The sequence below is a fragment of the Cnephaeus nilssonii genome (assembly GCF_951640355.1).
Source record: "Cnephaeus nilssonii genome assembly, chromosome: 15".
NCBI lineage: Eukaryota > Metazoa > Chordata > Mammalia > Chiroptera > Vespertilionidae > Cnephaeus > Cnephaeus nilssonii.
This window is the reverse complement of record NC_137086.1, coordinates 46,195,879-46,220,282: the sequence shown is the minus strand read 5'-3', so window position 1 is coordinate 46,220,282 and position 24,404 is coordinate 46,195,879. Positions and strand designations below refer to the sequence as shown.

The window sequence follows — 24,404 nt, the reverse complement described above, 5'->3', positions numbered from 1 at the left end:
ATGGGTAGAGAGGTCAGAGGTTACTGTAGAAATTCTACCTACCATACTTAAACATGAGGCAAGTAGTGATATGTGCTTTTACAATGATAAGGAAAAAGCAGTAAACATAGAGGCTGCAATAAAAAGCATACAGGTAATAAAGAATGTCCTGAAAAGTTCAAAGTAGCCCTGAAGATGGAAGGCTCCAATGTGAAGTACATACGACATGGATAGGAAATATGAAAATGTGATACAGATAATCACCAAAACTGGCCAACAAGGTTGTGTCCTGTGTACTCCAAGGAGTATAATTCACATGGAATCGGATGTCAGTGGCACACCTGGAGTTATGAATATGAATATAGGTATGGATATTTCACAAGAATATCCTGAAGATATGACACCTCCAAAGAAGGAGCACTTAGTTCTTCCTAGAGAGGTTAAATAATTACTCATAGAGAAGGTAAAGTTTGCACTGATTCTTGAGGATGAATAGTTGTTTTCTTAGAGAAAAAGAAAAGAAAAGGCTGAGAGCTCCCAGGAAGAAGGCCTGGGATAAACAAAGTGGAGAGGCATGAGAGCGCATTCGGTTTATTGGCACTAAGCCATCATTTTCCGAAGTTCCAGAGGTGTTTGAGATGGATATAATAAAGGTACAAAAACATAAAATGAATTATAGATAGAAAGTGAGGTTCTAGTTCACAAGGGACCTGTGTGTGATATACCAATTACGCAAGCTGTCTCGTAAGAGCAAGGAGCCATGATGAATGGATTTTAACCACGTGAACTGAAAGACCCCACAAGCAGGATACCTTAGTTCAAATTAGCCTATTAACCAAGGAAGGAAAGGCCTCTGTTATTAAACATTTAGGCCTGTCTCGTGGCTAAGCCTGCATCCCACATCATGCTAAAAGTACCAAAATATCATGGGGTACATGGAGCCTTAAAGTCATCCCAACCCAATGCTGAAAACTAAAACATATGTACACAAATGAAAAAAAAAATTAACATTAATTCTTTAGAGTTAATTAAGGTTTTTGTGTTGTTGTTTTCTTCCACATAATTGTCACTTTTTTTATAATCTTGGGGGAAAAAAATGGACATGTGGAAAAGACAGTTGCTAGGCATAAGTATGTGAGGGAGACAAGAATTTTCTCCCGCCCTAACCGGTTTGGCTCAGTGGATAGAGCATCAGCCTGCAGACTCAAGGGTGCCAGGTTCAATTCCGGTCAAGAGCATGTACCTTGGTTGCGGGCACATCCCCAGTAAGGAGTGTGCAGGAGGCAGCTGATCGATGTTTCTCTCTCATCGATGTTTTTAATCTCTATCCCTCTCCCTTCCTCTCTGTAAAAAATCAAATATATATATATATATATATATATATATATATATATATATATAAAGAATTTTCTCCCAACCAACCTGGTCTGTGCAGGCTTCCTGCATGAGATAGGATTTGTGAAGATTTATGAATGAGGCCAAAAAGGTGGCTTGCACGATAAAGGGATGAGAATAGTCGCAGGCCGATCACTCACCGCAGAACAGAAATGGAGTACAAATGCCTTGCTTTATCACCTTAATATTTTCAAAAGTGATTTGACCTACATAATATTATTGGACCCTTAAATTAACTTTAAATAAACCTTTTTTTTCTTTATTCATTATTTAATGAATATTTGTAGAGCGATTGCAATGCTCAGGAAATGAGCCAGGCCCCCCGGGAGGAAATAGTATGAGGATAAACATGTTCCTGCCTCAGGTAACATAGACACCAGAGGGGGAAGGATATCCAAAACAGATAAAGGGACCAAGAAACAATTATAAAACCATCATCGGAATTCCCATGAAGAGAAAAGGAAATGCTGAGATAGAGATGAGGACAGAAATATGTCAATTAAATGTAGCAACAGGAAGTTGTGAATTAAATGATTCAACAGAGAAGAAAAAGGAACAATTTGCTTTCAAGAGGAGGAGGAGGCAAAGAGAAGATGGAAACTTTCCTTAATTTAGGAAGGTTTGTAGGGTTCCTGGTGGGAAAATATGAGTTTGTTTCTTAAGACCACTTTCTCCATAAAATTTGAGGCAAGCTTTCTGCTGAATGAGGGAGAAAGAAATAGGTTTTGGAGTTTTGAACAGATAGATATGCCTTGTGGAGTAGAAAAATGAACCTATTGGAGAAACATAGTTGGATTCGGAGGCTATATTAGGTGCCAAATTGAGACTTGAGATGATTAAGGTATAGTGAAGCGTTAACCATGTGATTTTCTCCAGCAATGTTCAATTCACCTAGGTGTAGACATGAAGAAGATATATAGCAGCATTTATCCAAGGTTTGAGGTTTTCCTCAAAAAGTAAAATAGAGGGGGAAAGATATGAGAATTATGATTATCTGAAAGGAAAAGATTCTAATAGCACAGTGCATTTGATCTGAGCAAGGAGAAGAATATATCAGGAGAGAATGGTAAACAGTGGTGTGATCGGAGAATTGGGGAGCTGGCAGATTACGGAGGGAATTAAGAGGGGAGTTTGGAACACAGAATGGGAAGATTGGGGAAGGTAAAGAGCAGCACTCGAATGAGGGCCAGAATGATGCTGGGTGACAGGGGAGGCCTGGGCCCTGATAGTGACTGACTAGGGTAAGCACAGATGTGACACATGGCAGGGTTAATCCTCTTTTCTCTTTAAGAAACCCCATAACCATACATATCATCAGGGATGGAATGCTTCTGTGGTGATGCACAGACAATAAACAGCTACTCGGCAAAGCCTGGTGAGGGCATATAGGACACAAGGATCAATAAGAAGATGAGTCTTGAAGGAGCCCCATGACTTGGCCAAGGTTGCATGGCCAAGTTCATGATAGAACCAGGACTAATTTGAAAGTTATCTAATCCTCATCAGCTGTTTTCTCCACCATCTTAAACTTTACTGAGTGAAGTGCAGCCAGCCCCAGACTGGAAAGTGAGATAAAGGAAGTGAAACGTGTATAGGTTTTCTTAATAAGAATAATAATACATTTAGGCTTTAAGTGGAAAAGAGCCTGTTCACATTAATGTTGTTTTTTGGGTTTTTTTGGTTTTTTTGAAATTTCGTTGTTAAAAACTCACTTAGCCTTAAGGGAAACTGAGGCATAGAACATAAAATAATTTGCTCTCTATTGTTCAGCAATTTAATTTTAGAGACAGGAATAATGATTTCTTCTTAGCCCTACATCATAAGCACTTACTCCCAAATCAAATGGGCCAAATAAAAGGCAAGGAAAATTAGTTCTGCTCTCTGTACCCTTGCCTGGTAATGAAATATTCAATTAAAAGAAATTATGAGCCTTTAAGGATGATTGCTCTTGCACAAAGTGAACCGGAATGGAAATGCATAACTACGATTCCATAGCCATCATATCAGACAATTAATTGGAACAATTTTCATAAAAGCTCAGGTTGAACAATCTCATTAAGAAGGCATACCTTGTGAAGCAATCCTCGGCTTCGAGTTTGGACCACGTTCCAGGGTTTCCTGCCTTTTGAGCCACCGATTCTGAATTGCTTCAGAGATGTCACTGTAGCGGTGTTTAGTGCCCTGACAGCTGAGAGCTTGCCGAGGTCTTGTGAGATAATATTTCCATGGTTTTGCCTTATAAACACAACATTTTTCAAAGGCTTCAAAGATGGAAATTTGATGATGTGCATGTACTTTATTTATGTAGAGGTTATTTTTTGGAGGAACATTTTATTTATATATAAGTACATTATTAGGGGGGGGGGGGTAATAGAAGTCCATACCCAATTATCTAAAGTTTAAGTAAATCTTGAATTTCTGACCTAGGAAGTCCTCTTAATAGCATACCCATAAATATTTTTGAATTAAAGTTTGATAACATAAATGTATTCACAAATATGTCACAAAATTTCATTTGGCAGCTCTACTATTTTTCTTCAATTCAGTTAATACTCAATCACTGCTTTTGGCAAACGCATTAGGGTATTCGGAGTAGGAGGGAGTTCTTAAGCTCACTGAATACAGACTGACATTTAGGTTTTATTCTTTAGTATTTCCTGTATACCATTTCCACACAGAAATATTTTTTTGATAATTAATCATTTCTTCAGACCATTATGTATTCTGCCAGGATTTTGATGTACTCTCATACAGCCACTGTTAACAAAGAACAGTATGGATTTAGTGGAATCTGTATCTGCTGGGTTTGGCTCCTGTTTAGAACTATATTTCAGTATTTTCATCCTAAAAATTCAAATGAATGGCTACAAGGAAGGAAGAAAATGTTAATATCCACCTTTGGCAACAATCAGAGAATATGACTGTAGCAAGTTATTATTATTACTAGAGGCCCGGTGCATGGATTCATGCACCGGTGGGGTCCCTTGGCCTGGCTTGCAGTGATCAGGCCAAAACATGCTCTCCGACATCTCCTGAGGGGTCCCGGATTGTGAGAGGGCAGTTTTCGGGTACTACACCCCAGAATTGGGCTCCCTTCTCTCTGGTTCTGGGTGCATCACCCAAAAACCACAGCTGCCAAGTCACCTCAGCTTGGCATCTCCTGCATTGAGCGTCTGCCCCCTGGTTGTCATTGAGCAACATAGCTACCGGTTGAATGGTCAGATGGCCTCTTAGGCTTTTATATATATAGGTTATAGTTAATGTTTGTTGAGCACTTAATATATTCCAGGCTCTCTTCTTTGCTCATTCTCCCCAACTGTTCCATAACAATGCCATCTTTCCTAACAATAGAGAAACATGTAAATTGACCGTACCTCCGTTACACCCACAGCCAATCAGGGTGAGTATGCAAATTAACCCAACAAAGATGGAGGTTAATTTGCATACATACCTGGGTCCCGGGAATCTCCTCGGCACCCAAGTCACTCCCAGACGGCCATCGGAGGCAGGGGCCCACTTCCCAAGCCTAAAGCCTGGGGCTTGGGAAGGGGCCAAGCCTGCGACCAAAGCAGACCATCCAGAAGTCAGCGCTGGGTTGCCCAGCTGCAGCCTGGTGACCCAACACTGACTGCCCAGATAGCTGAGACCCAGAAAGTGAGTCAGGGTCTGATCTTCAGCCTCAGTGGAAGCTGTTGATCAGCGTACTTACCTCTCTCTTTCTCTCCCTCTTTCTTTCTGATCTTCACCAGCAGCCAGGCTTTTCTTTTTCTCCCGGCCTCTGCAGGGCCTGCTGTTAAGCCCCGCCTCTTTGATCAGGCCCAGAGATAGGCCTGGAGATGCTGACTGGCATAGTAACCAAAGGTGGGTGCTGTGGGGAACCAATGACTGCCTAGGAGGTGGAGCTTCTGACGCTGACTAGCATAGGAACTGACCAATGAGAACCAAAGGTGGGTGTTGTGGGGAGCCAATGGCTGCCTAGGAGGCGGAGCTTTTGATGCTGACTGACATAAGAACCGACCAATCAGAACCAAAAGTGGGTGCTGTGGGGAACCAATGGCTGTCTAGGAGACAGAGCTTTTGACGCTGACTGGCATAGGAACTGACCAATGAGAACCAAAGGTGGGTGCTGTGGGGAGCCAATGGCTGCCTGAGAGGTGAAGCTTTTGATGCCTGCATAGGAACCGACCAATCAGAACCAAATTGGCAAGCAGAGGAGGGCAGTTGGGGGTGACATCAGGCCTGCAGGAGAGGGCAGTTAGGGGTGATCAGTCTGGCAGGCAGAAGCAGTTAGGGGCAATCAGGCAGGCAGGCAGGTGAGCAGTTTGGAGCCAGTGGTCCCAGATTGTGAGAGGGATGTCTGACTGCCGGTTTAGGCCCAATCCCTGGGATCAGGCCTAAAATGGCAGTCGGACATCCCGCAAAGGGTCCCCAATTGGAGAGGGTGCAGGCTGAGTTGAGGGAATCACCCCTCCATGCACGAATTTCATGCACCAGGCCTCTAGTATTCTTATAATACTCTTAGGCAACCCAACAAACTCCATAATAGTTTCTTGTACCCATTAAACCAATAGGAAAATTATTGTAGAACTGGTCAGTCCTATGTACAAATATTATTATATGAGCTTGAGTTTGTAGGTTGAAACTAGCACTGTGCAGGCAACTGCTAACCCCAATTGTAGGTATTAAAAGAGTGGTTGTATTTTTGCTCCAGAGACCATTGAGTTAAGACAAGGAAATTCGCTACTATGATATTATGTAACAACCAACCTTAAGATGACCCAACATGCTTGCTAAATAATTACAGTGCAATGGGATGTGATAAAGACCAGGAAGTCTGTATGCATCAAGGAACCAGTCCCGGGGGCCTCATTAGGATAAATGTAGACTTAGGTTTGGGTAAAATGACTTCTCCTCTGGATTGTATCTACATAATTTTCTATGACATTATTACCAGCTATAGTTTACTAATTCTGAGTCCAGTAGCCACTTCAAAGTCAGAACCAATAACTTGGCCTCACAAACAGAATGGGGTACCCTATAGCATATCCCCTAAGAGAGTGATTCCTGAGAATGTAATCACATTCAATTCACTGGGCCTAGAGTTGGTCATAGAAAAGCACAGATTGCAAATCTAAAAACAAGAACAGAGGTAGAAAGCACTGGGAAGCTCTGAGACTGGGTAGTGCTGTTTTTTTGGTCTCTTCGTGGAAAGAACATGTACTAGTAAGTCCCAGTGAGGGGCCCTGGATGAGACGCTCAGAGTGAGTGGGAGGATCTTTACAGACTGTGGAGTGAGGAGAATTGTACAAGCAAATGTTATGAAGCCAAGTGGAAAGAAATGATCCCTCAGACCATAATGAGTGAGAGAGAAACTGCTCCCACAGTGGGCACTTGTGGGTTACCATTGAGGCTTGGTGCCTCATAAAGATGGTGGTTTAAAACAGAGATTCACTACAGAGAAATAATGTTGTCAAGTACTGTGAAGTCGAATGACACCACAGTAGCAAAGGCAGTATCCAGTTTAGAAATTTGATTTGACTCATGCAATTTTCAAAATCAAGCTGCCAAAAAAATTTCTACCAGACCCAGGTACTCTTTACTTCTCTGTAGATTCCTGACTCAGCTTGTGATTGGTTTAAGGATTATCCCCAAATTAGGCAGGAAGCTGTCCTTGGACCTGAAAAGAGGAAGATAAATACAAAAAGTTGTACATTGGTACTGTTTAGAATTTTAAATGTCTACAATTTCCTTCATAATTATCTTTTGGTATAACTGGTGTTTCCCTCATTTACCCAAAAGGACAGAAAAAGCCTTCCTACAAATGTTAAGAGATGATCAGAATGAAACCCCAATTGATATAAATCCTTCAACAGCAAGAGTGTGAGAGTTGAGATGGAGGCTGCAGCATGGGTGGACTGACTACCCAGCAGAGATCTAAATTGAAGGGGAAAAGAGAATTCTAAATTTCTCAAAGCCATAACTAAAGTAAATTGTCAGAACGTAATAGGTGGTTTGAGACCTAGCTATTTCCTGGGATTTTCTCTGTTCTTAGCATAGAACAAAAAAATAGCAATCTACTTTCTTTGACCTGTTTGCCCAGTGAGTGGGTGTTTCTTTCCTAGCAGGCCAAGACGGTAGAGAAATGGCATCAAAAAGTCACAAGGAGGAGGATGCTTCTTTAAAGCACAGTAAAAGCTGAAATTGCATGTTGGAAATGGAAGGCTAATTGTTTCATACTTTTCGAGTGGCTGTTTAAGATTGGCGCTGCTCTATGTTGTAGAAAAACATATATATCCAACAATAGATAGAATCGTGCAATAAAATGGGGAGATTTAAATTAGAGAACATTTTCAGAGTTTCTCTTTTTTGTCCTTTTAGGGATTTTCTTGTTGATGTTCATTAAGAAGTAGAGAAGTTTTTATCCACAAATCTATGTTCATAGGGGAAGGCATGCAGTTACCTTAGAATCTAAGGCTTGTGATGTCGGCACAGCACGCTAACCATATCCTACATGCGCATAGACTGCAATGAACTTGATTAAGAAATGCTAAATAATGGCTGGGCTGCAATTTTGGCATTTGATTCTGCTTGGCCAATATTTCTGGGATTTTGCCAAGCTTGACGAGGAGCTATTCACTGCAGTCTTGGGTGATGTCTAAATGTAATGTGAGTTTGATTCAGGAGGGCAGATATGCGGCACAAACACACCCCCTCCGGTCTGGATTGCAGTGGTATCTGTGATCTTCTTGAAGGACAAGGTTTCCAGGCTAGGTTTTAGCTAATTATGGGGCTTTGGATCCTTAGTGATATGGATGATAGGATTTAAAACTGCATGGATTTGTAAAAATTGCCCAACTTACTCTGGTTCGGTGCATTAAATATCTACTCGTGGTTGTTGTTTTTTTAAATATTTGACTTGGTTACTGTTTTGGTTTATTGTCCATGGATAACTACCACAAAACTTGCAGTGTTTAACGCAGACTTTTTATTGGGGGTCACAATTTTGCAGTTCAGAAAAACTCAGGAGTGACTCAGCTGGAGTTCATCTTGGATCCATGTGGCATTAATTGGGCCAACTGGGCATGGAAGATGCTCTTTCAACCTAACTTTTTCACTCACGTGTTTTTGGTTTCAGCACTCCTTGGCCACTCTGTCTCCATGTGCTGTCTCATCCTTTAGGGCCTCTCCACTTGCCTCTGGCTTCTCACAGCCTTGTGGTCTCAGAGAGTGACCTTCGCTCAGAACACCTGGCCTCCAGGATGCCAGGACAGAACTGTAAGGCTTCTTCAAACCCAGCCTCAGAAACCCCAGAACAGCATTCCTGTCATGGTCTATTGCTCAGGCAAGTCACTGAGGCCAGCCCACATCCCAGGGGAAGGAAATTTGACTCCTCATCTCAAAGGGAAGGAGTAGCAAAGAATTTGCAGCCATCTTTAATCTACCAAAGTTACATTTTGCAATACTTACCACTTTAGCTCTCAAAGTATTTATAAGAGAGCTAAATGGAGACAGGGGTGTTTTTCCTCCAAGCCCGCTAAGAAATTGGAATCATGGTAGAAATTTGTCTATAGACACTTAATATCCACAGCAAAGTCCTCTGTCCTTCGTCCTCTGATCTGCACTGTTGGTTCATTCCAAAGAGGAAACATTTTGAGGATTTCTCAGGGTGTTTTCTGAATAGTACCCTTTGCAACCAATTCTGATTCTTAAAAACTTCTGCCAGGGAGTGGGGAGGAACTGGTCTATATGTTTCTGAGATAAGGATTTTAACTTTTACAGGATTCATTCCTTCTAAGGAAAAAGAAAATAATATTTAATCCCAAAACATAGGGGGGCGGAAATACTATGTCCAGGAATAGTTTAGCTCTACTAACTGCAGTTTCCTTTAAAAACAGACCCGGAGACAGGGAAGCATCTATCAGACTGTCAAACCTCAGAGGGAAGGTAGGGGAGGATGGGGGTAAGGGGGAGAGATCAACTAAAGGACTTGTATGCATGCATATAAGCCTAACCAGTGGTCACAGACAACAGGGGGGTGGGGGCATGCGTGGGGAGGGGTTTGGGATGGGAATGGGGGGATGAGGACAAATATGTAATAGTTTAATCAATAAAGAAAATTTTAAATAAATACAAATAAATAAAAATAAAACAAGAATTCAATGAGCAACATTCAAAGACTCTCTAAGAAGGTGTCCAAAGGAGAGATGGGGACAGTAGCAGAACATCCTATGACAGAAAGAGTGAGAAATGCCACTCCACTCATGAAGGAAAAAACAAGCAATAGAAGGCAACTCCAGGGTCCCGGCAGGAGGGCTTACTGTTTACATCTCCTGGGCCATCTGGGAAAGAGTAAGGTAGGATTTTGGCAAATCCCCAAAGCTAACATTTTCCTCTAGGTTATATCGCAGGGTTCTTTGTGTCCTTGGAAACGTAATGCGATCTTTGGGGAAAGGCCCTTTGTGTGTGTGTTTCTAACTTTGTGAAGTGCTGTTTTATGCTGTTATGTTTGCTGAATGCTACATTCACACCAATTGAGTTAATCCTGAGACACTTGCAAGTTTTGTTTGTTTGTTTGTTTAATACACTGGGGGGTGGATCAAAGTCCAGAGGCCTGGGAAAGAGAGTGAAAATTAACCAAAGTTTGGTTACATGCATTTTGTTCTTTTTTTTAAATTGAATTTATTGGGATGACATTGGTTAAGAAAATTATATAGGTTTTGGGTGTACAAGTCTATAACACATCATCTGTATATTGTATTGTGTGTTCACCACCCCACATCAAATCTCCTTCCATCACCATTTATCCCCCTTCTACCCTCTTCTACCTCCACCCACCTCCCCTTTTCCTCTGGTAATCACCATACTGATGTCTGTGTCTATAAGTTTTTGGGAGTTTTTTGCTTAATCCCTTCCTCTTTTTCACCCAGCTCCACAACCCTGCATCTCCTCTGACAGCTGTCAGTCTGTTTTCTATCTATAAGTCTGTTTCTATCTTGTTTGTTAGAGTTTTTTGTTCATTCCCCTCTGATGCAGATGTTACACTTCACGCTGTCTCAAAGATCCCTTAAACAATCCTCATTTTTAAAAAACTACTTTCTGTCTTTGCTGCACTGGTTGTGGGTTTTTATCTACCTTGTCTTCCAAATCACTGATTTGATCCTCTGCTTCATCTAACCGACTGTTTACTCTTCACTGTGTATTCTTCATTTCAGGTATTATATTCTTTGTTTCTGACTGTTTTTTATGGTTTCCATGTCCTTTTTTATGCTGTTGTGGTTCTCAAAAAGTTCCTTCAACATCCTTTTAACCATTTTTCTGAACTCTCTACCTGATAAGTTACTTCCATTTCATTTAGCTTTTTTTCTGGAGATTTTTCCTGTTCTTTATGTAGGATATGTTTCTTTGTCTCCCCTTTTTAGCTGCCTCTTCGTGTTTGTGTCTATGTATTAGGTAGATCTGCTATGACTCCCAGTCTTGATAAGATGGTGTTATGTAGTAGGTGTGATCCAGTGGCACCTGCACTGGGTGCTCCAGAAATGTCCCTTGTGTGGGTGATGTGGCCTCTCCTGTTGTGACTGAGTCTTGACTGCCATTGGCCTGTTCATGCATGGGATCAACCTTCAGGCTGGCTGACTGTGAGTCTCAATTCTTTTTTTTTCCCCCTTTAATATGTTTTTATTGATTTCAGAGAGAAAGGGAGAGGGAGAGAGAGATAGAAACATCACTGATGAGAGAGAATCATTGATTGGCTTTCTCCTGTATGTCTCCCACTGGAGAGTGAGCCTGCAAACTGGGCATGTGCCCTAACCAGGAATCGACCTCCTGGTTCATAGGTTGATGCTCAACCACTGACTCAGGCTGGCCAGGCAAGACTCAGTTCTGATCGTGCTGTGTGAACTGCTGTGTGGGTGCTGACCACATGACACCAAATTTGCCTCAGCAGGGTCTGGTGCCTGCTGAGATCTCCCTTTGGATATGCCTCTTGTGGAGCTTACTGTTTCCTGCTCTTGTGTAGTCTGAAGCTGGCCACTGCGTGCGTTGTTTCTGAGCTTCTGAGATTGGCTGTCATGCAGGTCAATGTCAGATGCTTCCTGTGACTAGCCCTGGGCAACCTGTTTGGAGCTACAAAGTGATCTACAGTTTGTGGCTTCCTCTGCTGGGCATGGGAAGGACAAAGCTGTGCACTAAGGCCAGCTGTTACCAACACTGGGCCTGGTGACAGGTCAGCAAAAGTCCTCAGGCACCCCATGATCTGCCTCTGTCTGCCCCTGCCTGCCAGCAGTCTGTTAGGCTCAGTTACTGATTGAGCCTCTGGCAGTATTCAAGTTACATGAGGTAGGTTTATAGTGAGTCATCAGGTAGAGGTGAGTGATATTCAACAGGTTAATAAAGGTTCTAACTCAGCCCTAGCTGGGTTGGCTCAGTGGATAGAGTGTTGGCCTGCGGACTGAAGGGTCCCAGGTTCGATTCCAGTCAAGGGCATATACCCAGGTTGCAGGCTCAATCCCCAGTGGGGAGCGTGTAAGAGGCAGCCAATCAATGATTCTCTCTCATCATTGATGTTTCTATCTCTTTCCCTCTCCCTTCTTCTCTGGAATCAATAATAAATACATATTTTTTTAAAATGTTAAAACCCTGTGTCAGTGCTGGGTCTGAGGCCACTCAGTAAATGTCCCAGGGTATACCAAATCTAGCTGCTACCCCCTGGGTGCTCACACACTTTTGTGGTGGGGTAAGGTCTCAGGGAGTTGTTAGGGTGAAGCCAATATAGTTCATCAGGCCCAAGCAGCCTAAGATTTGGCTATGTGAAGGGAGGGCTCTGCACTGCTTGGGTACTTGAGGAGGGAAATGGCCCTTGTCCTAGAGCCACACAACTCAGTCTGTCCCAGATTCTGCTGGGACGATTTACAAGGTTTATTTAAAATTCATTGATAATTGTCTGACAATACCCCTATTCAAGATATACCCTAGGATTCATTTGTACATTAATTCTCATCTGTAAACCACATCAGTCCTTTCTGAAGGCAAAAATAGATTTGATAATTTAATGTGTTTATAATTTGATGGACTTTAATGTAAAGAGAAATTGGCTAAATGTCTGTAGCAAGTCAGAGTGCACCTTCTCAGAGAGGAGAAAGAAATGGAAAATTAGGATAATGCTGACTCTAAATCCTATAGAGACTTATAATCACAGTAGAGTAATAAGGTGACAGGCGGTATGGTCATCTAGAGTGGAGCTAACTCTCAAAAAATAACAATTCTGTACGTCCATGTGTTTCGCTAGGCTTCTGTACAAATGTATGTGGTAGAAGACACACACCGAATTTAAAAATGGAAATACCACATACAGAGGGTTTGTGAGTAAATCAATGAATACGCTAGGTGCCCATCTAAAAGCATAACGAACAGCAACAGATGGCGGAGTACATAGCTGCTCCAATTCCATGAATCACCACATTCATGAGGACTTTACTACCATGACTTAACCACATGAGTGTGGGAGGAAGCTATTTGGTATCAGATTGGAAGGATCCATGAATATACAACATAATAAACAAGAAGTTGAACTGTGATCAAATATTAGGAAATCTGTGTATGCATTTGAAGACAGGGCCTTGGAAGATTTGAGGAAACAAAAGTGGACTTGGACTTGAATCTTCAGAATGGACTTTGTGGTAGTGTATAGGCTCTCAGAAAGACATTTAGGTTGAACTCAGTGCATTTGGATATGAAAAGAAATGTTACCTAAGGGTTCCATTTGAGATCCCCATGCATTTTATGTATTATGAAATTACTAATTATTTGCTTACAAATGAAAATGGTATTTGAGAGGCAGGTTTAGTTCATCTTATTGAAGATGATGATGTGAGCTTTAAGTTTAACTCCCCCCAAAATATAGAGACAAAGAGAAATAAAAATAGAAAATAATCTGTATTGACCTTGGAAACTAGAAAAAGGCCCATACATACTCAATAACTTTAAATTTTAAAATTTTCTATAAAAATAAAAGGAACTAAAGTGATAAAATAAATGGTCAAATCATAATTCAATTCAGGAGAAAAACATCTACATGAAGACCAAGTTCAAGTGACTTCCCATAAGGAAATGAAAGGGAGAAAATATTTGGTGGCCTTTGCTAGGTGGTCAAACTCAATTACATCTACATGTAGTGATGTTTTGGATTAGATCCTGAAATAATACAAGGACAATAGTGGGAAAAATAATAAAGTGCAAATAAAATCTGTAGTTCAGTTATTAGTATTATACCAATGTCAATGTCTTCACCATGACAAATGTATTTTGGTTGTATAAAATGTTAGTATTAAGAAAAATATATGTGAAGAGTATACAGAAACTCACTACTATTTTTGCAACTTTTATAAATTTAAAGATATCCCAAAATTAAAAGTATATATATATATATATATATATATATATATATATATATATATGGAGAGAGAGAGAGAGAGAGAGAGAGTATATATATATATTTAAAAACATAAGTCACATAAGCACATCTAAGAAGAGTTAGTTTCAAAACAACATGAGATCAGGATCCATCCTTGATACTTACTACTGACTACAACGTACCCAGGAAGCAGAGGAAGGTCGTGTGGAGGAACACCGATGATGCATGCTTGCCACAGTTCTCTCTGTGAAGGCTTCAGCTGAGCAAATGAAAAATAGCACATGGGACAGGGACCCTATCCTGGCAGAGCAATTTTTCACAGTTAATGGGGACAATAGGGAGTGGGAGAATGCTCAGAACTATTGTGAGGATATGCCACTCACTGGATAGAAAAGGGGCACTGACCTGTTCATAGATGCTCCTGCAACAAACATGGAGAGGAAGTTGTCAACAAAGAGGCAATTCCCTGCTTCAGCTTCCTCTAGCTGTAGTTCCCTCCCCGGTGCTCGTCAGCTATCAGCTGCCTTTCCTTGGCAAGGGAAATCATACTAAACAAAGCTTGCCCATTCTTCCTTCTTATGGACCAAGATAATTTAATATGAAATCAGCCCAAATCTGACACAACCGTGTCTCAGTTACCAACGTGAGACAAAAATACTTTCTTCAGCAATGGTGAACAAATGGAGGAGAATAGAAACTGGTGAGGATTTAGCAGTTGAAAAATGGATACCCATCAGAGTCAGCATCTTCCTATGAAGCAGAATTCCTATGGGAAATACAATGCCACTATGGAAAATGGTGAATTTGCATCATCCATGACTGCAAGGAGAATTTAGCATATGTTAAAGCAGATAATGCCATCAGGACAAAGAAAGAAAAATACAGAAAGATTATTTGGACCCCACAAGCCACCTTCACAGTGGTGTCAATTCCCTTTTGCTTAGGACACGATAATAGTTTCCACCCAGGGTAGGACACATAAATGGCAAATCACTGCATTGACTGAAGAAGTCACCTTCTTCGTCTCTACCTAGATTTACTGTATTTCCTCTTCCCACATATTGCAAAAAAGACTTTTCATGTCCAAAATGAGAATAAAAACCTTACGTCGTTTCTAGCAACATTAATGTCCCAGATACAGATGACCAGTGGAAAGAGTCTGATTCACTTCTTGGAAAGTATTCACATTATTTGCATGTCACAGTACTAACAATACCAATGGATTCATTTCCTAGGGCTACCTTAACAAAGTACCACAGACTGGATGGCTTAAGCAAACACAAATTTATTTTTTCTTCCAGTTCTGGAGGCTAGCAGTCCAAAATCAAGGGGTCAGCAAGACCATGATTTCTCTCAAGTCTCCGGGGAATGATTCTTTGTTGTGTCTCCTAGTTTCCGGTGGTTGGTGGCTATTGTTCGCATTCCTTGGCTTGTCCTATTTCTACCTCTCGCATCATGTGTCTGTCCACTTTATATCTTTGCATGGTACACTCCTTGTGAGTCTGTGTGTCCAAATTTTCTTCTCTTATAAGGACAGCAATCATTAGATTAAGGCCCCTCTAATTTACTAAGACCTCATCTTAAATTAAGTATATCTTCAAAGACCCCATGTTTCAATCAGGTCATGTTCAGAGGGACTGGGGATTAGGACATCCACATATCTTTTTGGGATACACAACAGCTACCCAGCAGTCTGGTAGTCATCTGACAAGTCATTTCATTTTTTCCTCAGCTTCTGTTCTGCTAGGTTCAGGGGGATAATTGTCATCCCAAAATATTCCCTACACACAACCTGTCAAAATACATTTCTAGCCTATATCATTTTAAATCACCTCCTAATTCTCTCTCAGATTTACAGGGATATAACCACAACAAAACCATTGTTTATTTTCAGTATTGAGGTGGTAAAAAATAGTCATGAAATTTGTACTTCTGTCTTTCATAAATGTCAGTGTTGCCAATGTTTAGGTTTCTAATGGCTTGATGATGATTCCAGGTGTAGTGACCACTATATTTTGCATAATATGCATTGTGATTTATTCTTGGATCTTCTGAAACCTCAACCCATCACAGAGCACATCCACTGGTACCCACCTATTTTCAGCACTTTGTGTAGCAAATAACCTCCTGCAATAAAATATGAGTGTCTGACAGCAGATAGATTTTAATTTCTTTCTCTCTGAAGGATGCAGTAGGGCTGTTTTTCTAAATTGATTAGAAAGGATTAAGTTTTTCTCTACGGCCTGCATGTCAACAGCTATGGGTCAGTAAATGCCAGAGATTTCTTCCATCTTAGAAGCTATCTTGATACGCTGCTAGACATAAATTAGGATCAACTTCCTTTGGGCAATAAAACATTAGCTATTTTATTGTGTGTTTTATTGCTATAGAACAGGTGAAATGTCTTGAGGAGACCAGCTAATCCCAGGGTGAAGAAATCGGTGTACCCATTCAGTTGCATTACACCAGTCCATCATGCTGTCATTGCAACAAGATTCCCATCACCTACCTGTAGTTGGAAAATATATTTATTTTGAGGCCTGACTCACAGGCCTTACCCACTAAAAATTCAGTCACCTACTGTGGGGGAGGAGAAAAAATTTTACCCTTATAGGTTCTTTTAGCTAGTATAAAAATTACGTCAACATGAGACAGATTGACAGGAAAAAAAGTGATCAAATTTAATTACATACATGTGTATGGTAACCCCACATACATGGGAGAATCAGAGACTTCACATACATTGCAAGTTAAGAGGCAGAAAGATAAAATGGGGGTCATATGACATCCTGAGCCAAGGAATATGGTAAGGTTCCTGGGGCTTTGGAGGGGAAGAGGGTTGCTCACAGGATGATAAGAAGAAGAAAATGTTTAGTAACTAGAAGGTTGCCCTGCCACATGGATATCTCATAAAAAGTTATTTTTGGTAATAACTCTTATGGACAAGGCTCCCAATTTAAATTCTTTAAGAAAGAAATAGAAGTTTCTCTTGCAATCACAGGGTCTCATTTGCATTCAGCTCACACTAATTCACATGCCACAGTAGCACATCTGGGGAGTCCTGAGCTGAAACCCCTCACCACTGAAGAATAAAGTCTATTAAAATAAGCCAAGGGTTTCAATTCTGCATCTTGTTGAAGATGCCCATAGTCAATGCTAACCTCAACTCTGATAGGAATTATTCCCCACTAAACCTCCACAGTCCTTCTGGAACAGGATAATATCCCTTTACACATCCCCTTTGCATGACAATTTCACTTGTCTGGAATTCCCATAGGTGTAGTTCCTCACTGTGCCAGGGCCTCAGTTCTGAGATGACAAGGGAGAAGAGCTAAGGGTCCTGGAACACACAAGAGGGAAGCTAAGAGATAATTTTCAATGAAAGGAAAATCGTGATTCTCATAGAGACATAAAATAACACAAGTTAAAAATTTATTTCACTCATAATTAATAAATAAATCAAGTAGATGCTAAAACTGGTTCAAAAGAGAATCCAAAGAACAGAAAAATATAGATCTGGAATACTGACATGAATGTATAAATGTAGGCAAAACTGGATTTCCCATTGGAAAGGGCTGTAAAGATGAACGAATTGAAGAAAAGAGATAGTGAAGATTTAGCATATAAAAAGGATGCTCATCTGAGACAGTGTTAATAGACAGAACAGAATTTACATGTACATAGACAAGAATTAATTTACCTTGCTATCAGTTATCCTCCGTTTGCAGAGTTGTAAAGTAGCTTTTATAGAATCACTGTCAGATAACCCAGAGTTTAGACAATGCAGTTTTCCCTAGTGGCAAAAATTAGCTAAATCCAGGTTTAGAATTCTTTCTGGGGTTATTGGTATATAAGTTTATAACATTACAAACAATATTCTCTGCTGTTGTGGAAAAATTATGAAATCTGAGGAGAGATGATCGATGTTTTTATATGACTCTGGGGTGTACGTACTATGGGCAGAAAGAGAAGGCAGATAATAGTGAGAGAATGGAGAAAAAGAAATGGAGATGAGAGAGAGAGAGAGAGAGAGAGAGAGAGAGAGAGAGAGAGAGAGAGAGAATATGAATCAGGAGGGACAAACTGCACTTGCTTGACAGGTGCTGGTACTAGACTATCAAGGACCAGCGCAAACCATCACAGTGTATAGTACACCCACCCGTGAGTAAACTGTCTCAAAGCTCCTCTCTAAACTGTGAGGCTCTGTAAACTTTCCCATGTATGCAAATATCTTCTCGGGAAGAAGATAGGGAGAAGAAACCTTCCTGAAGGAAGACAAACAGCCCTGATAAGGAGATTAATTTTTAATTGAATAGTTCTCAAAAGTGATTGAGGTAGAAGAAGTATATACAGTAGACTAGAAGAGAGCAAACTTCTTTAAATTACCAAACTTATTTCTTATGTCATCATCAGGAGTGAGGTTTCAAGAGCAAGATGAGATTAGTTCCACCCTGGCCAGGTGCCTTAGGTGGTTGGAGTGACATCCAGTACACCCAACATTTGTGGGTTCGATCACCAGTTGGGGCATATGTGGGAGGCAACCAATCGATGTTTATTTCTCTCCCTCTCCCTCTAAAATCAAGAAACATATCCTGGTGTGAGGATTTTAAAAAGATAAGATTAGTTCTAATTAATATGAGATGCCATTAAAAAGACATTTTACACATAGTGTTCACAACTTTGATCCACTCAATGCACACTCTGGAGACATAAAAGTACGTCTCTCTCATTTTTCATATTTTTTCCAGCTGTAAGCCTACTTTTGACCCACCTTTTTTATACCATCCTGAACATACTTATTGGTTTTAATATTTGTCCAGCGATTCTTAACCTTTTGCACTCGGATGTCGAGTGTGACTCGACACGGTTAGCATCGGTAGCAGGAATCGAGAAAAAAGCAAGCGAGTGCAAAGGGTTAAATATTCAAGGTAGACTGTCACAGTTGCAAACAATGCTTTTTTTTTTGTTTGTCAATAATATGCCTATTATTCCTTACCTTAAATCCCAGAACAATGTTGAAGAATAGTGTATTTAGGTCAACTTTTTTGTTTGTTTGTTTCTTTTGGACTTCCATAGAAAAAGTCATGGGTTTTACCTTTACTAGTAAATATAAAATTAGTTGATTTTTAAAATATTGATATTATTCAGCAGATTATAAATTGATTCTTTCACTTATAATTATCTAAAGCTTTATAAAAAATCAGAAGGGAATATTGACTTTTTCTCCTGACTTATTAAAATAACTAGAGGCTCAGTGCATGGATTTGTGCACCGGTGGGGTCCCTCAGCCTGGCCTATGGGGATGGGGCCAAAAAATGGCTCTCTGACATCCTCCAAGGAGTCCCAGATTGCGAGAGGGCGGTTCTCTGGTAACACACCCCAGAATCGGGCTCCCTCCTCCCTAGTTCCAGGTAAGTCACTGGAGGATCCCAGCTGCCAAGCCACCACAGCTCAGCAGCTCCTGCATTGAGTGTCTGCCCCCTGGTGTCATAGCTACTGGTCAGACAGTCAGATGGTTGGATGGTAGAACAGTTACTTAGGCTTTCATATATATAGATGGTTTATAATATTGAAGCATTTATACTTCTGAAACTAAACCCTTTTGGTCAAAATGTATTGTTTCTTAATAGACTGCCATATTCAATCTACTACTTTTATTTCTTTGTCATTTATGTTTTACTAGAGGCCCGATGCACAAAATTCATGCTCAGGGCCAGGAGGGTGTCCCTCAGCCCAACCTGAACGCTCTCCAATCTGGGACCCCTTGGGGGATGTCTGACTGCTGGCTTAGGCCTGATCCCTGTGGGATGGGCCTATACTGGCAGTCGGACATCCCTCTCACAATCCAGGACTGCTGGCTCCCAACCGCTTGCCTGCCTGCCAGCCTGATCACCCCCTAACCACTCCCCTGCCAGCCTGATTGACGCCTAACTGCTTCCCTGCCAATCTGGTCACCCCTTAGTGCCCCTAATGGCCTCTGCCTTGGCCCCCACCACCATGGCTTTGTCCAGAAGGATGTCCAGATGGATGTCCAAAAGATGTCTGGTCTAATTAGCATATTACCCTTTTATTAGTATAGATAACATATATGCCCCAAAAAAGTTAAATTATGCCCTAACCGGCATAATTTTATTGTAAAAAACAATAAAATATATTTTTTAAAAAGTTATATTATTTTACATGCTTTAAATTATACAGTACATATTCAAACTCTTTTACCCTGTGTTTTTTTTTCTAAATATATCTTATTTATTTTTTTTCATGGAGAGGAAGGGAGATAAATAGAGAATTATAAACATCGATGAGAGAGAAACATCAATCAGCTGCCTCCTGCACACCCCCTACTGGGTATGTGCCCGCAACCAAGGTACATGCCCTTGAACCGGAATCGAACCTGGGACCCTTCAGTCTGCAGGCCGATGCTCTATCCACTGAGCCAAACTGGTTAGGGCCCCTCCACTTCTTTTTTTTTTTCTTTTTAGATTGTCCACATTTGTAGATATGGCATTAATTCATTTTTCCATTGATTTTTAGAGAGAGTGGAAGGGAGAGGGATAGAGAGAGAGAAACATCAATGTAAAGAAACATCCCTTCAATTGCCTTCCTTAGGAGCCCTGACCAGGGATCCAACTTGAAACCCAGGTATGTGCCAGGTATGTTCTCTGACCTGGAGTCGAACCTGCAGCCTTTCCATGCACAGGACCACGCTCACGCTCAACCAACCTATCCACTTCAGCCTGGCTGTTATACAATTTCTGGAATTTTATTTCAATTAATTCTCACAAAGTCTGTGGTTTAGGTAATATTCACATTTTGCTGATGAGAAAAAAAAAAAACAACCTCTTCGTTTTGAGACATTATTTTTCCCTCATTGCTGGGTTTTCCTGCCAGCCCTAGAAAGGCTCTTGACAGAGGTTTCACTGGGTATCCAGAGTCAGAAGCATTCTCCTCACCACTACCCTCTCCAAAGCCTCCTCTGCTCTGGTACTAAGGCTGTCCTGGAGGGCACAGAGGCTAGGTAACAGAGACAACAACAGGATTTGGACCACTGGAGCCACCGTATCCACCTCTCCTCTCTCAGCCTTTCTCCACCATGCTGGAGAAGGCAGGGCCAGCAACTTCCAGCAGCAATGAGCTTCTGGATAGGCCAAGGTTTGCTGCGCTAGCTCTTTGGACACCGGAAGTACTGGAGTCTCTCCCTCTCCAGAGCCGCTGTTGCCCCCAAGGTTATAGGGCTGCCCTGGAAGTCCTCTGCGTGCCTCTCGTCCATGGCAAACATGGCAGTGGACCCCGCGATGGAACTGCTATTTTTAGATACTTTTAAATACCCCAGCACTGAGGTAAGACTTCGCTTCTTGATTCTGACTCTGCTTCTTGACTGTGGGACATGTACAAAAAATCCTTAGGCATGCTTCAACTTTCCCTCCTGCTGGTGGCCTTAAATTCTGCACGTACACACCCCCTTCCCCCAACTGGGTGTGGGCACCACATCTGTGGGAGAGCATCGGTGGCCAGGACATTTCTCTGCGTTATCTTAGGCTCCTGTGTCTTTGGTTGAGTTGGATGTTCTGCTTGCTTTGCTCCCTTGCCCCCTCACCCCCGTCAACTTTGGGCCTTGAAAATATCTTGGTTCTCAGGTTTAGCTCAGGTGGTGTTTGGGAGGGTCTCAGACTGCCTGTGTTTGACAGCAGTTCCGGATACCGAGCAGGTCACAATGGCTTTGTGATTCCTAAATCCCTCCTCCCAGGTCCTTTTTCTAATGAGAGTTAGGTTGCCCAGATGTGACACTCATTCGGTTTAGGATTCACCCATTAGGACATGACATATTTGCATGGAAGGCTTTTGCGTGGAGGATACCTGTGAGGAGGGGAATCAGCGGTGAAAGGAACCAATGGCGGATTTGGAACCCCCAGATGGGGAACCTCCCGCACTCCTCGCATGTCTCCCCACTGCAATCCCTGCATGTCTCCCTCAGCGGCCTGCCTGGGTGTGTAGGAGGCTTGGCTTCTTTCATCACCCAGCGATGAAGGAAGCCAAGCCTCCCTCCTGCTCTACCGGCTCTGTGGCTCCAGCCAACGCTTCCATCTTTGTGGCTATGGGTGCCACCATCTTTGTTGCAGAGTGATGGTTAATTTGCATATTACCCTATTATTAGATAGGATTGCATCTATGTCAACAAATATAGACTGTACAATTTCTATGCTTTGGAATATATTGAGATTTGCTTTATGACTGAATTTATGAGCTATTTTTTTCACTTTTTAAAAAATTTGGATTGAATTTATTGGGGTGACACTGGTTTATAAAATTATATTGGTTTCAGGTGTACAATTTTACAATACATCATGTGTATTGTGTGTTTACCACCCCAAGTCAAGTCTCCTTCCATCTTCTACCTCCCACCATCCCCGTTTCCCTCTAGTAAGCACCATACTGTTGTTTGTGTCTATGATGTTTTCTGTTGTTGTTAATTTGATGATATTTTATCACTGATAACCTGTTTTATTTCTCATACATTCATAGGATTTCTCAATATATTTTTGAAATTTAATTTTTGTTAGAATATACATTTCTTGCAGCTTGGTTATTGTTTTTCCTCTACTGGAGATAGAGTTAGAAATAGACACAAACAGAAATAAAGAGATAAACACACTGAAAAAATGTATCTCTAGATAGACTGATGATGATAGATCGATAGGTTGATAGGTAAGATAGATAATGATAGATATCCAATTTGTATGCATATATTATTATAAAAATAAATATATAAATTGTTAAATCTTAAGAATATGTAGATAAGCAGCAATTAAATATTTTTTACCCAGTAATTCAGTTCTAGAAATTTATCATATGAAAATAAGGATATTTATTGTGACTTTAACAATGACAAAAATTTAAAAACCAATTAAAGCATCCAAAAATGGAGTATTTATTATTCATATTATGGTCCATTCATCTGATTGAATACTATGCAACCATTAAAAAGGATTTAGTGTATACATGACATAAAAATGTGTTTACAGACTGACCGGTGTGGCTCAGTGGCTGAGCATCGACCTATGAACCAGGAGGTCATGGTTCATTTCCCAGTCATGGTACATGCCTGTGTTGTGGGCTCTATCCCCAGTCTGGGGACATACAGGTGGCAGCCAATCAATGATTCTCTCTCATCATTGATGTTTCTATCTCCTTCTCCCTCTCCCTTCCTCTCTGAAATCAATAAAAAAATATTTTTAAAAAAGCATTTACAACATATTTCACAAAACAGATTGTGAAACAGCTTAAATATAATAATTATTTTCATTTTATGGTATTTGTATATGTAAATTATGCATATATATGTGCATAAAATAACATTAAAATATAGAACATACTTATCTCTAAGAAGTTGGGCTAGATATGTTTGTATTTTTCTTTTATCTGTATTTTCTAATTCACTGCAACACATATATGTATATGTTTATTAAAAACACTAGGGCCTCAGTGCACAGATTCATGCACATTGAAAGGAAATTAACTAGAAGAAATATTTTAATATCGCTATTCATCCTTTCTCTATAATAGAAGCGTCAGGTTGTGCCCATAGTTGGTCTTCAGACATATTCTGTCGATGACAACACTTTCTTTCAGCTTCAGAATGTCAACAAAACAACCAAATTCACGATCAATAATGATAGATCGAAACACACGTGTGCAATTGACACCAGCAAGAGCTTTATATGTGTCATGCATGTGCGAGTCAATGTTTATTTTTAAATTGCCAGTGCGCATCTTATGTACTGGTCAGTCGGTCAGTCAGACGGTCGGATGGTCGCTTAGCCTTTTATATATATAGATATGTGTGTGCTTTCCATGATAAAATAATATTTCAGAAAATAGCATCTGCAGAAGGACAGAATCTCTAGAATCCTGCCGTGTTTTGGTTATTATAGGCAGATCCTTCTTACCTAAACATAGGGGGGAGAGTTGGACAATTTATATGTCCTTTCCAAAGTGTACCTTTTTATTTTCTATTTGACATAGGAAATTAAGTATTATGTTTCTGTCTGGGAGTAAGCAAATATTTTTATCCTTACCATTTCATCTTTTCTTTGCATTTTGGGATTCATATGAACATTTAGGAACTGGCTGCGTGCCATATTTTCCCTCCAAGCTTGACTATTCAGATCATATCCAACAGAGCATCTCAAAGGAGCCTCATCTAATTTAAAACCCTTATGTGAATAAAATGTCAACACAGTTTTTCTATAAGCTCTCAGCAAACTAGTGTCAAACATGTTGGCGCTGCTGGATAGAGAGTAAATGATTTTTACACATTGTGCGCTTTTATCCTTTAACAAAGGCTGGGAGAGGAAATTGTTTTCTGCTTCTCCCCTCTTCCCTTCCCAGACATTTTTCTCTTTCGTCTGCTTCCAGTGCCCTTGAAGGCTGTATTGAATCTGACAAAGGATCAAGTAGCAGGGAGTGGGAGAAATGAAAGATACCAAGAGGCTCCAACTGCCTGTCGAAAATCTGTTTATACAGCACTTGGGTCACTATCATCTGATAGGCTTTTCTCTATGGGTTATTGTGTCTATGTCAGGGGTAAAAATGCCAGTTCCCTCGTTGCTGAGCTCTGCTC

General features: G+C 40.7%; 1 pseudogene across 1 annotated transcript in view; it reads left to right on the top strand.

The window, feature by feature from the left end:
* The first annotated feature begins 205 nt into the window (after window positions 1-205).
* The window catches only part of LOC307111656 (neurofilament light polypeptide-like), a 39,441-nt pseudogene continuing 15,242 nt past the window's right edge, over window positions 206-24,404 (top strand). The window contains exon 1 of the transcript in view: window positions 206-418. The product of the transcript in view is annotated as a neurofilament light polypeptide-like (transcript). The remainder of the gene's footprint in view (window positions 419-24,404) is intronic.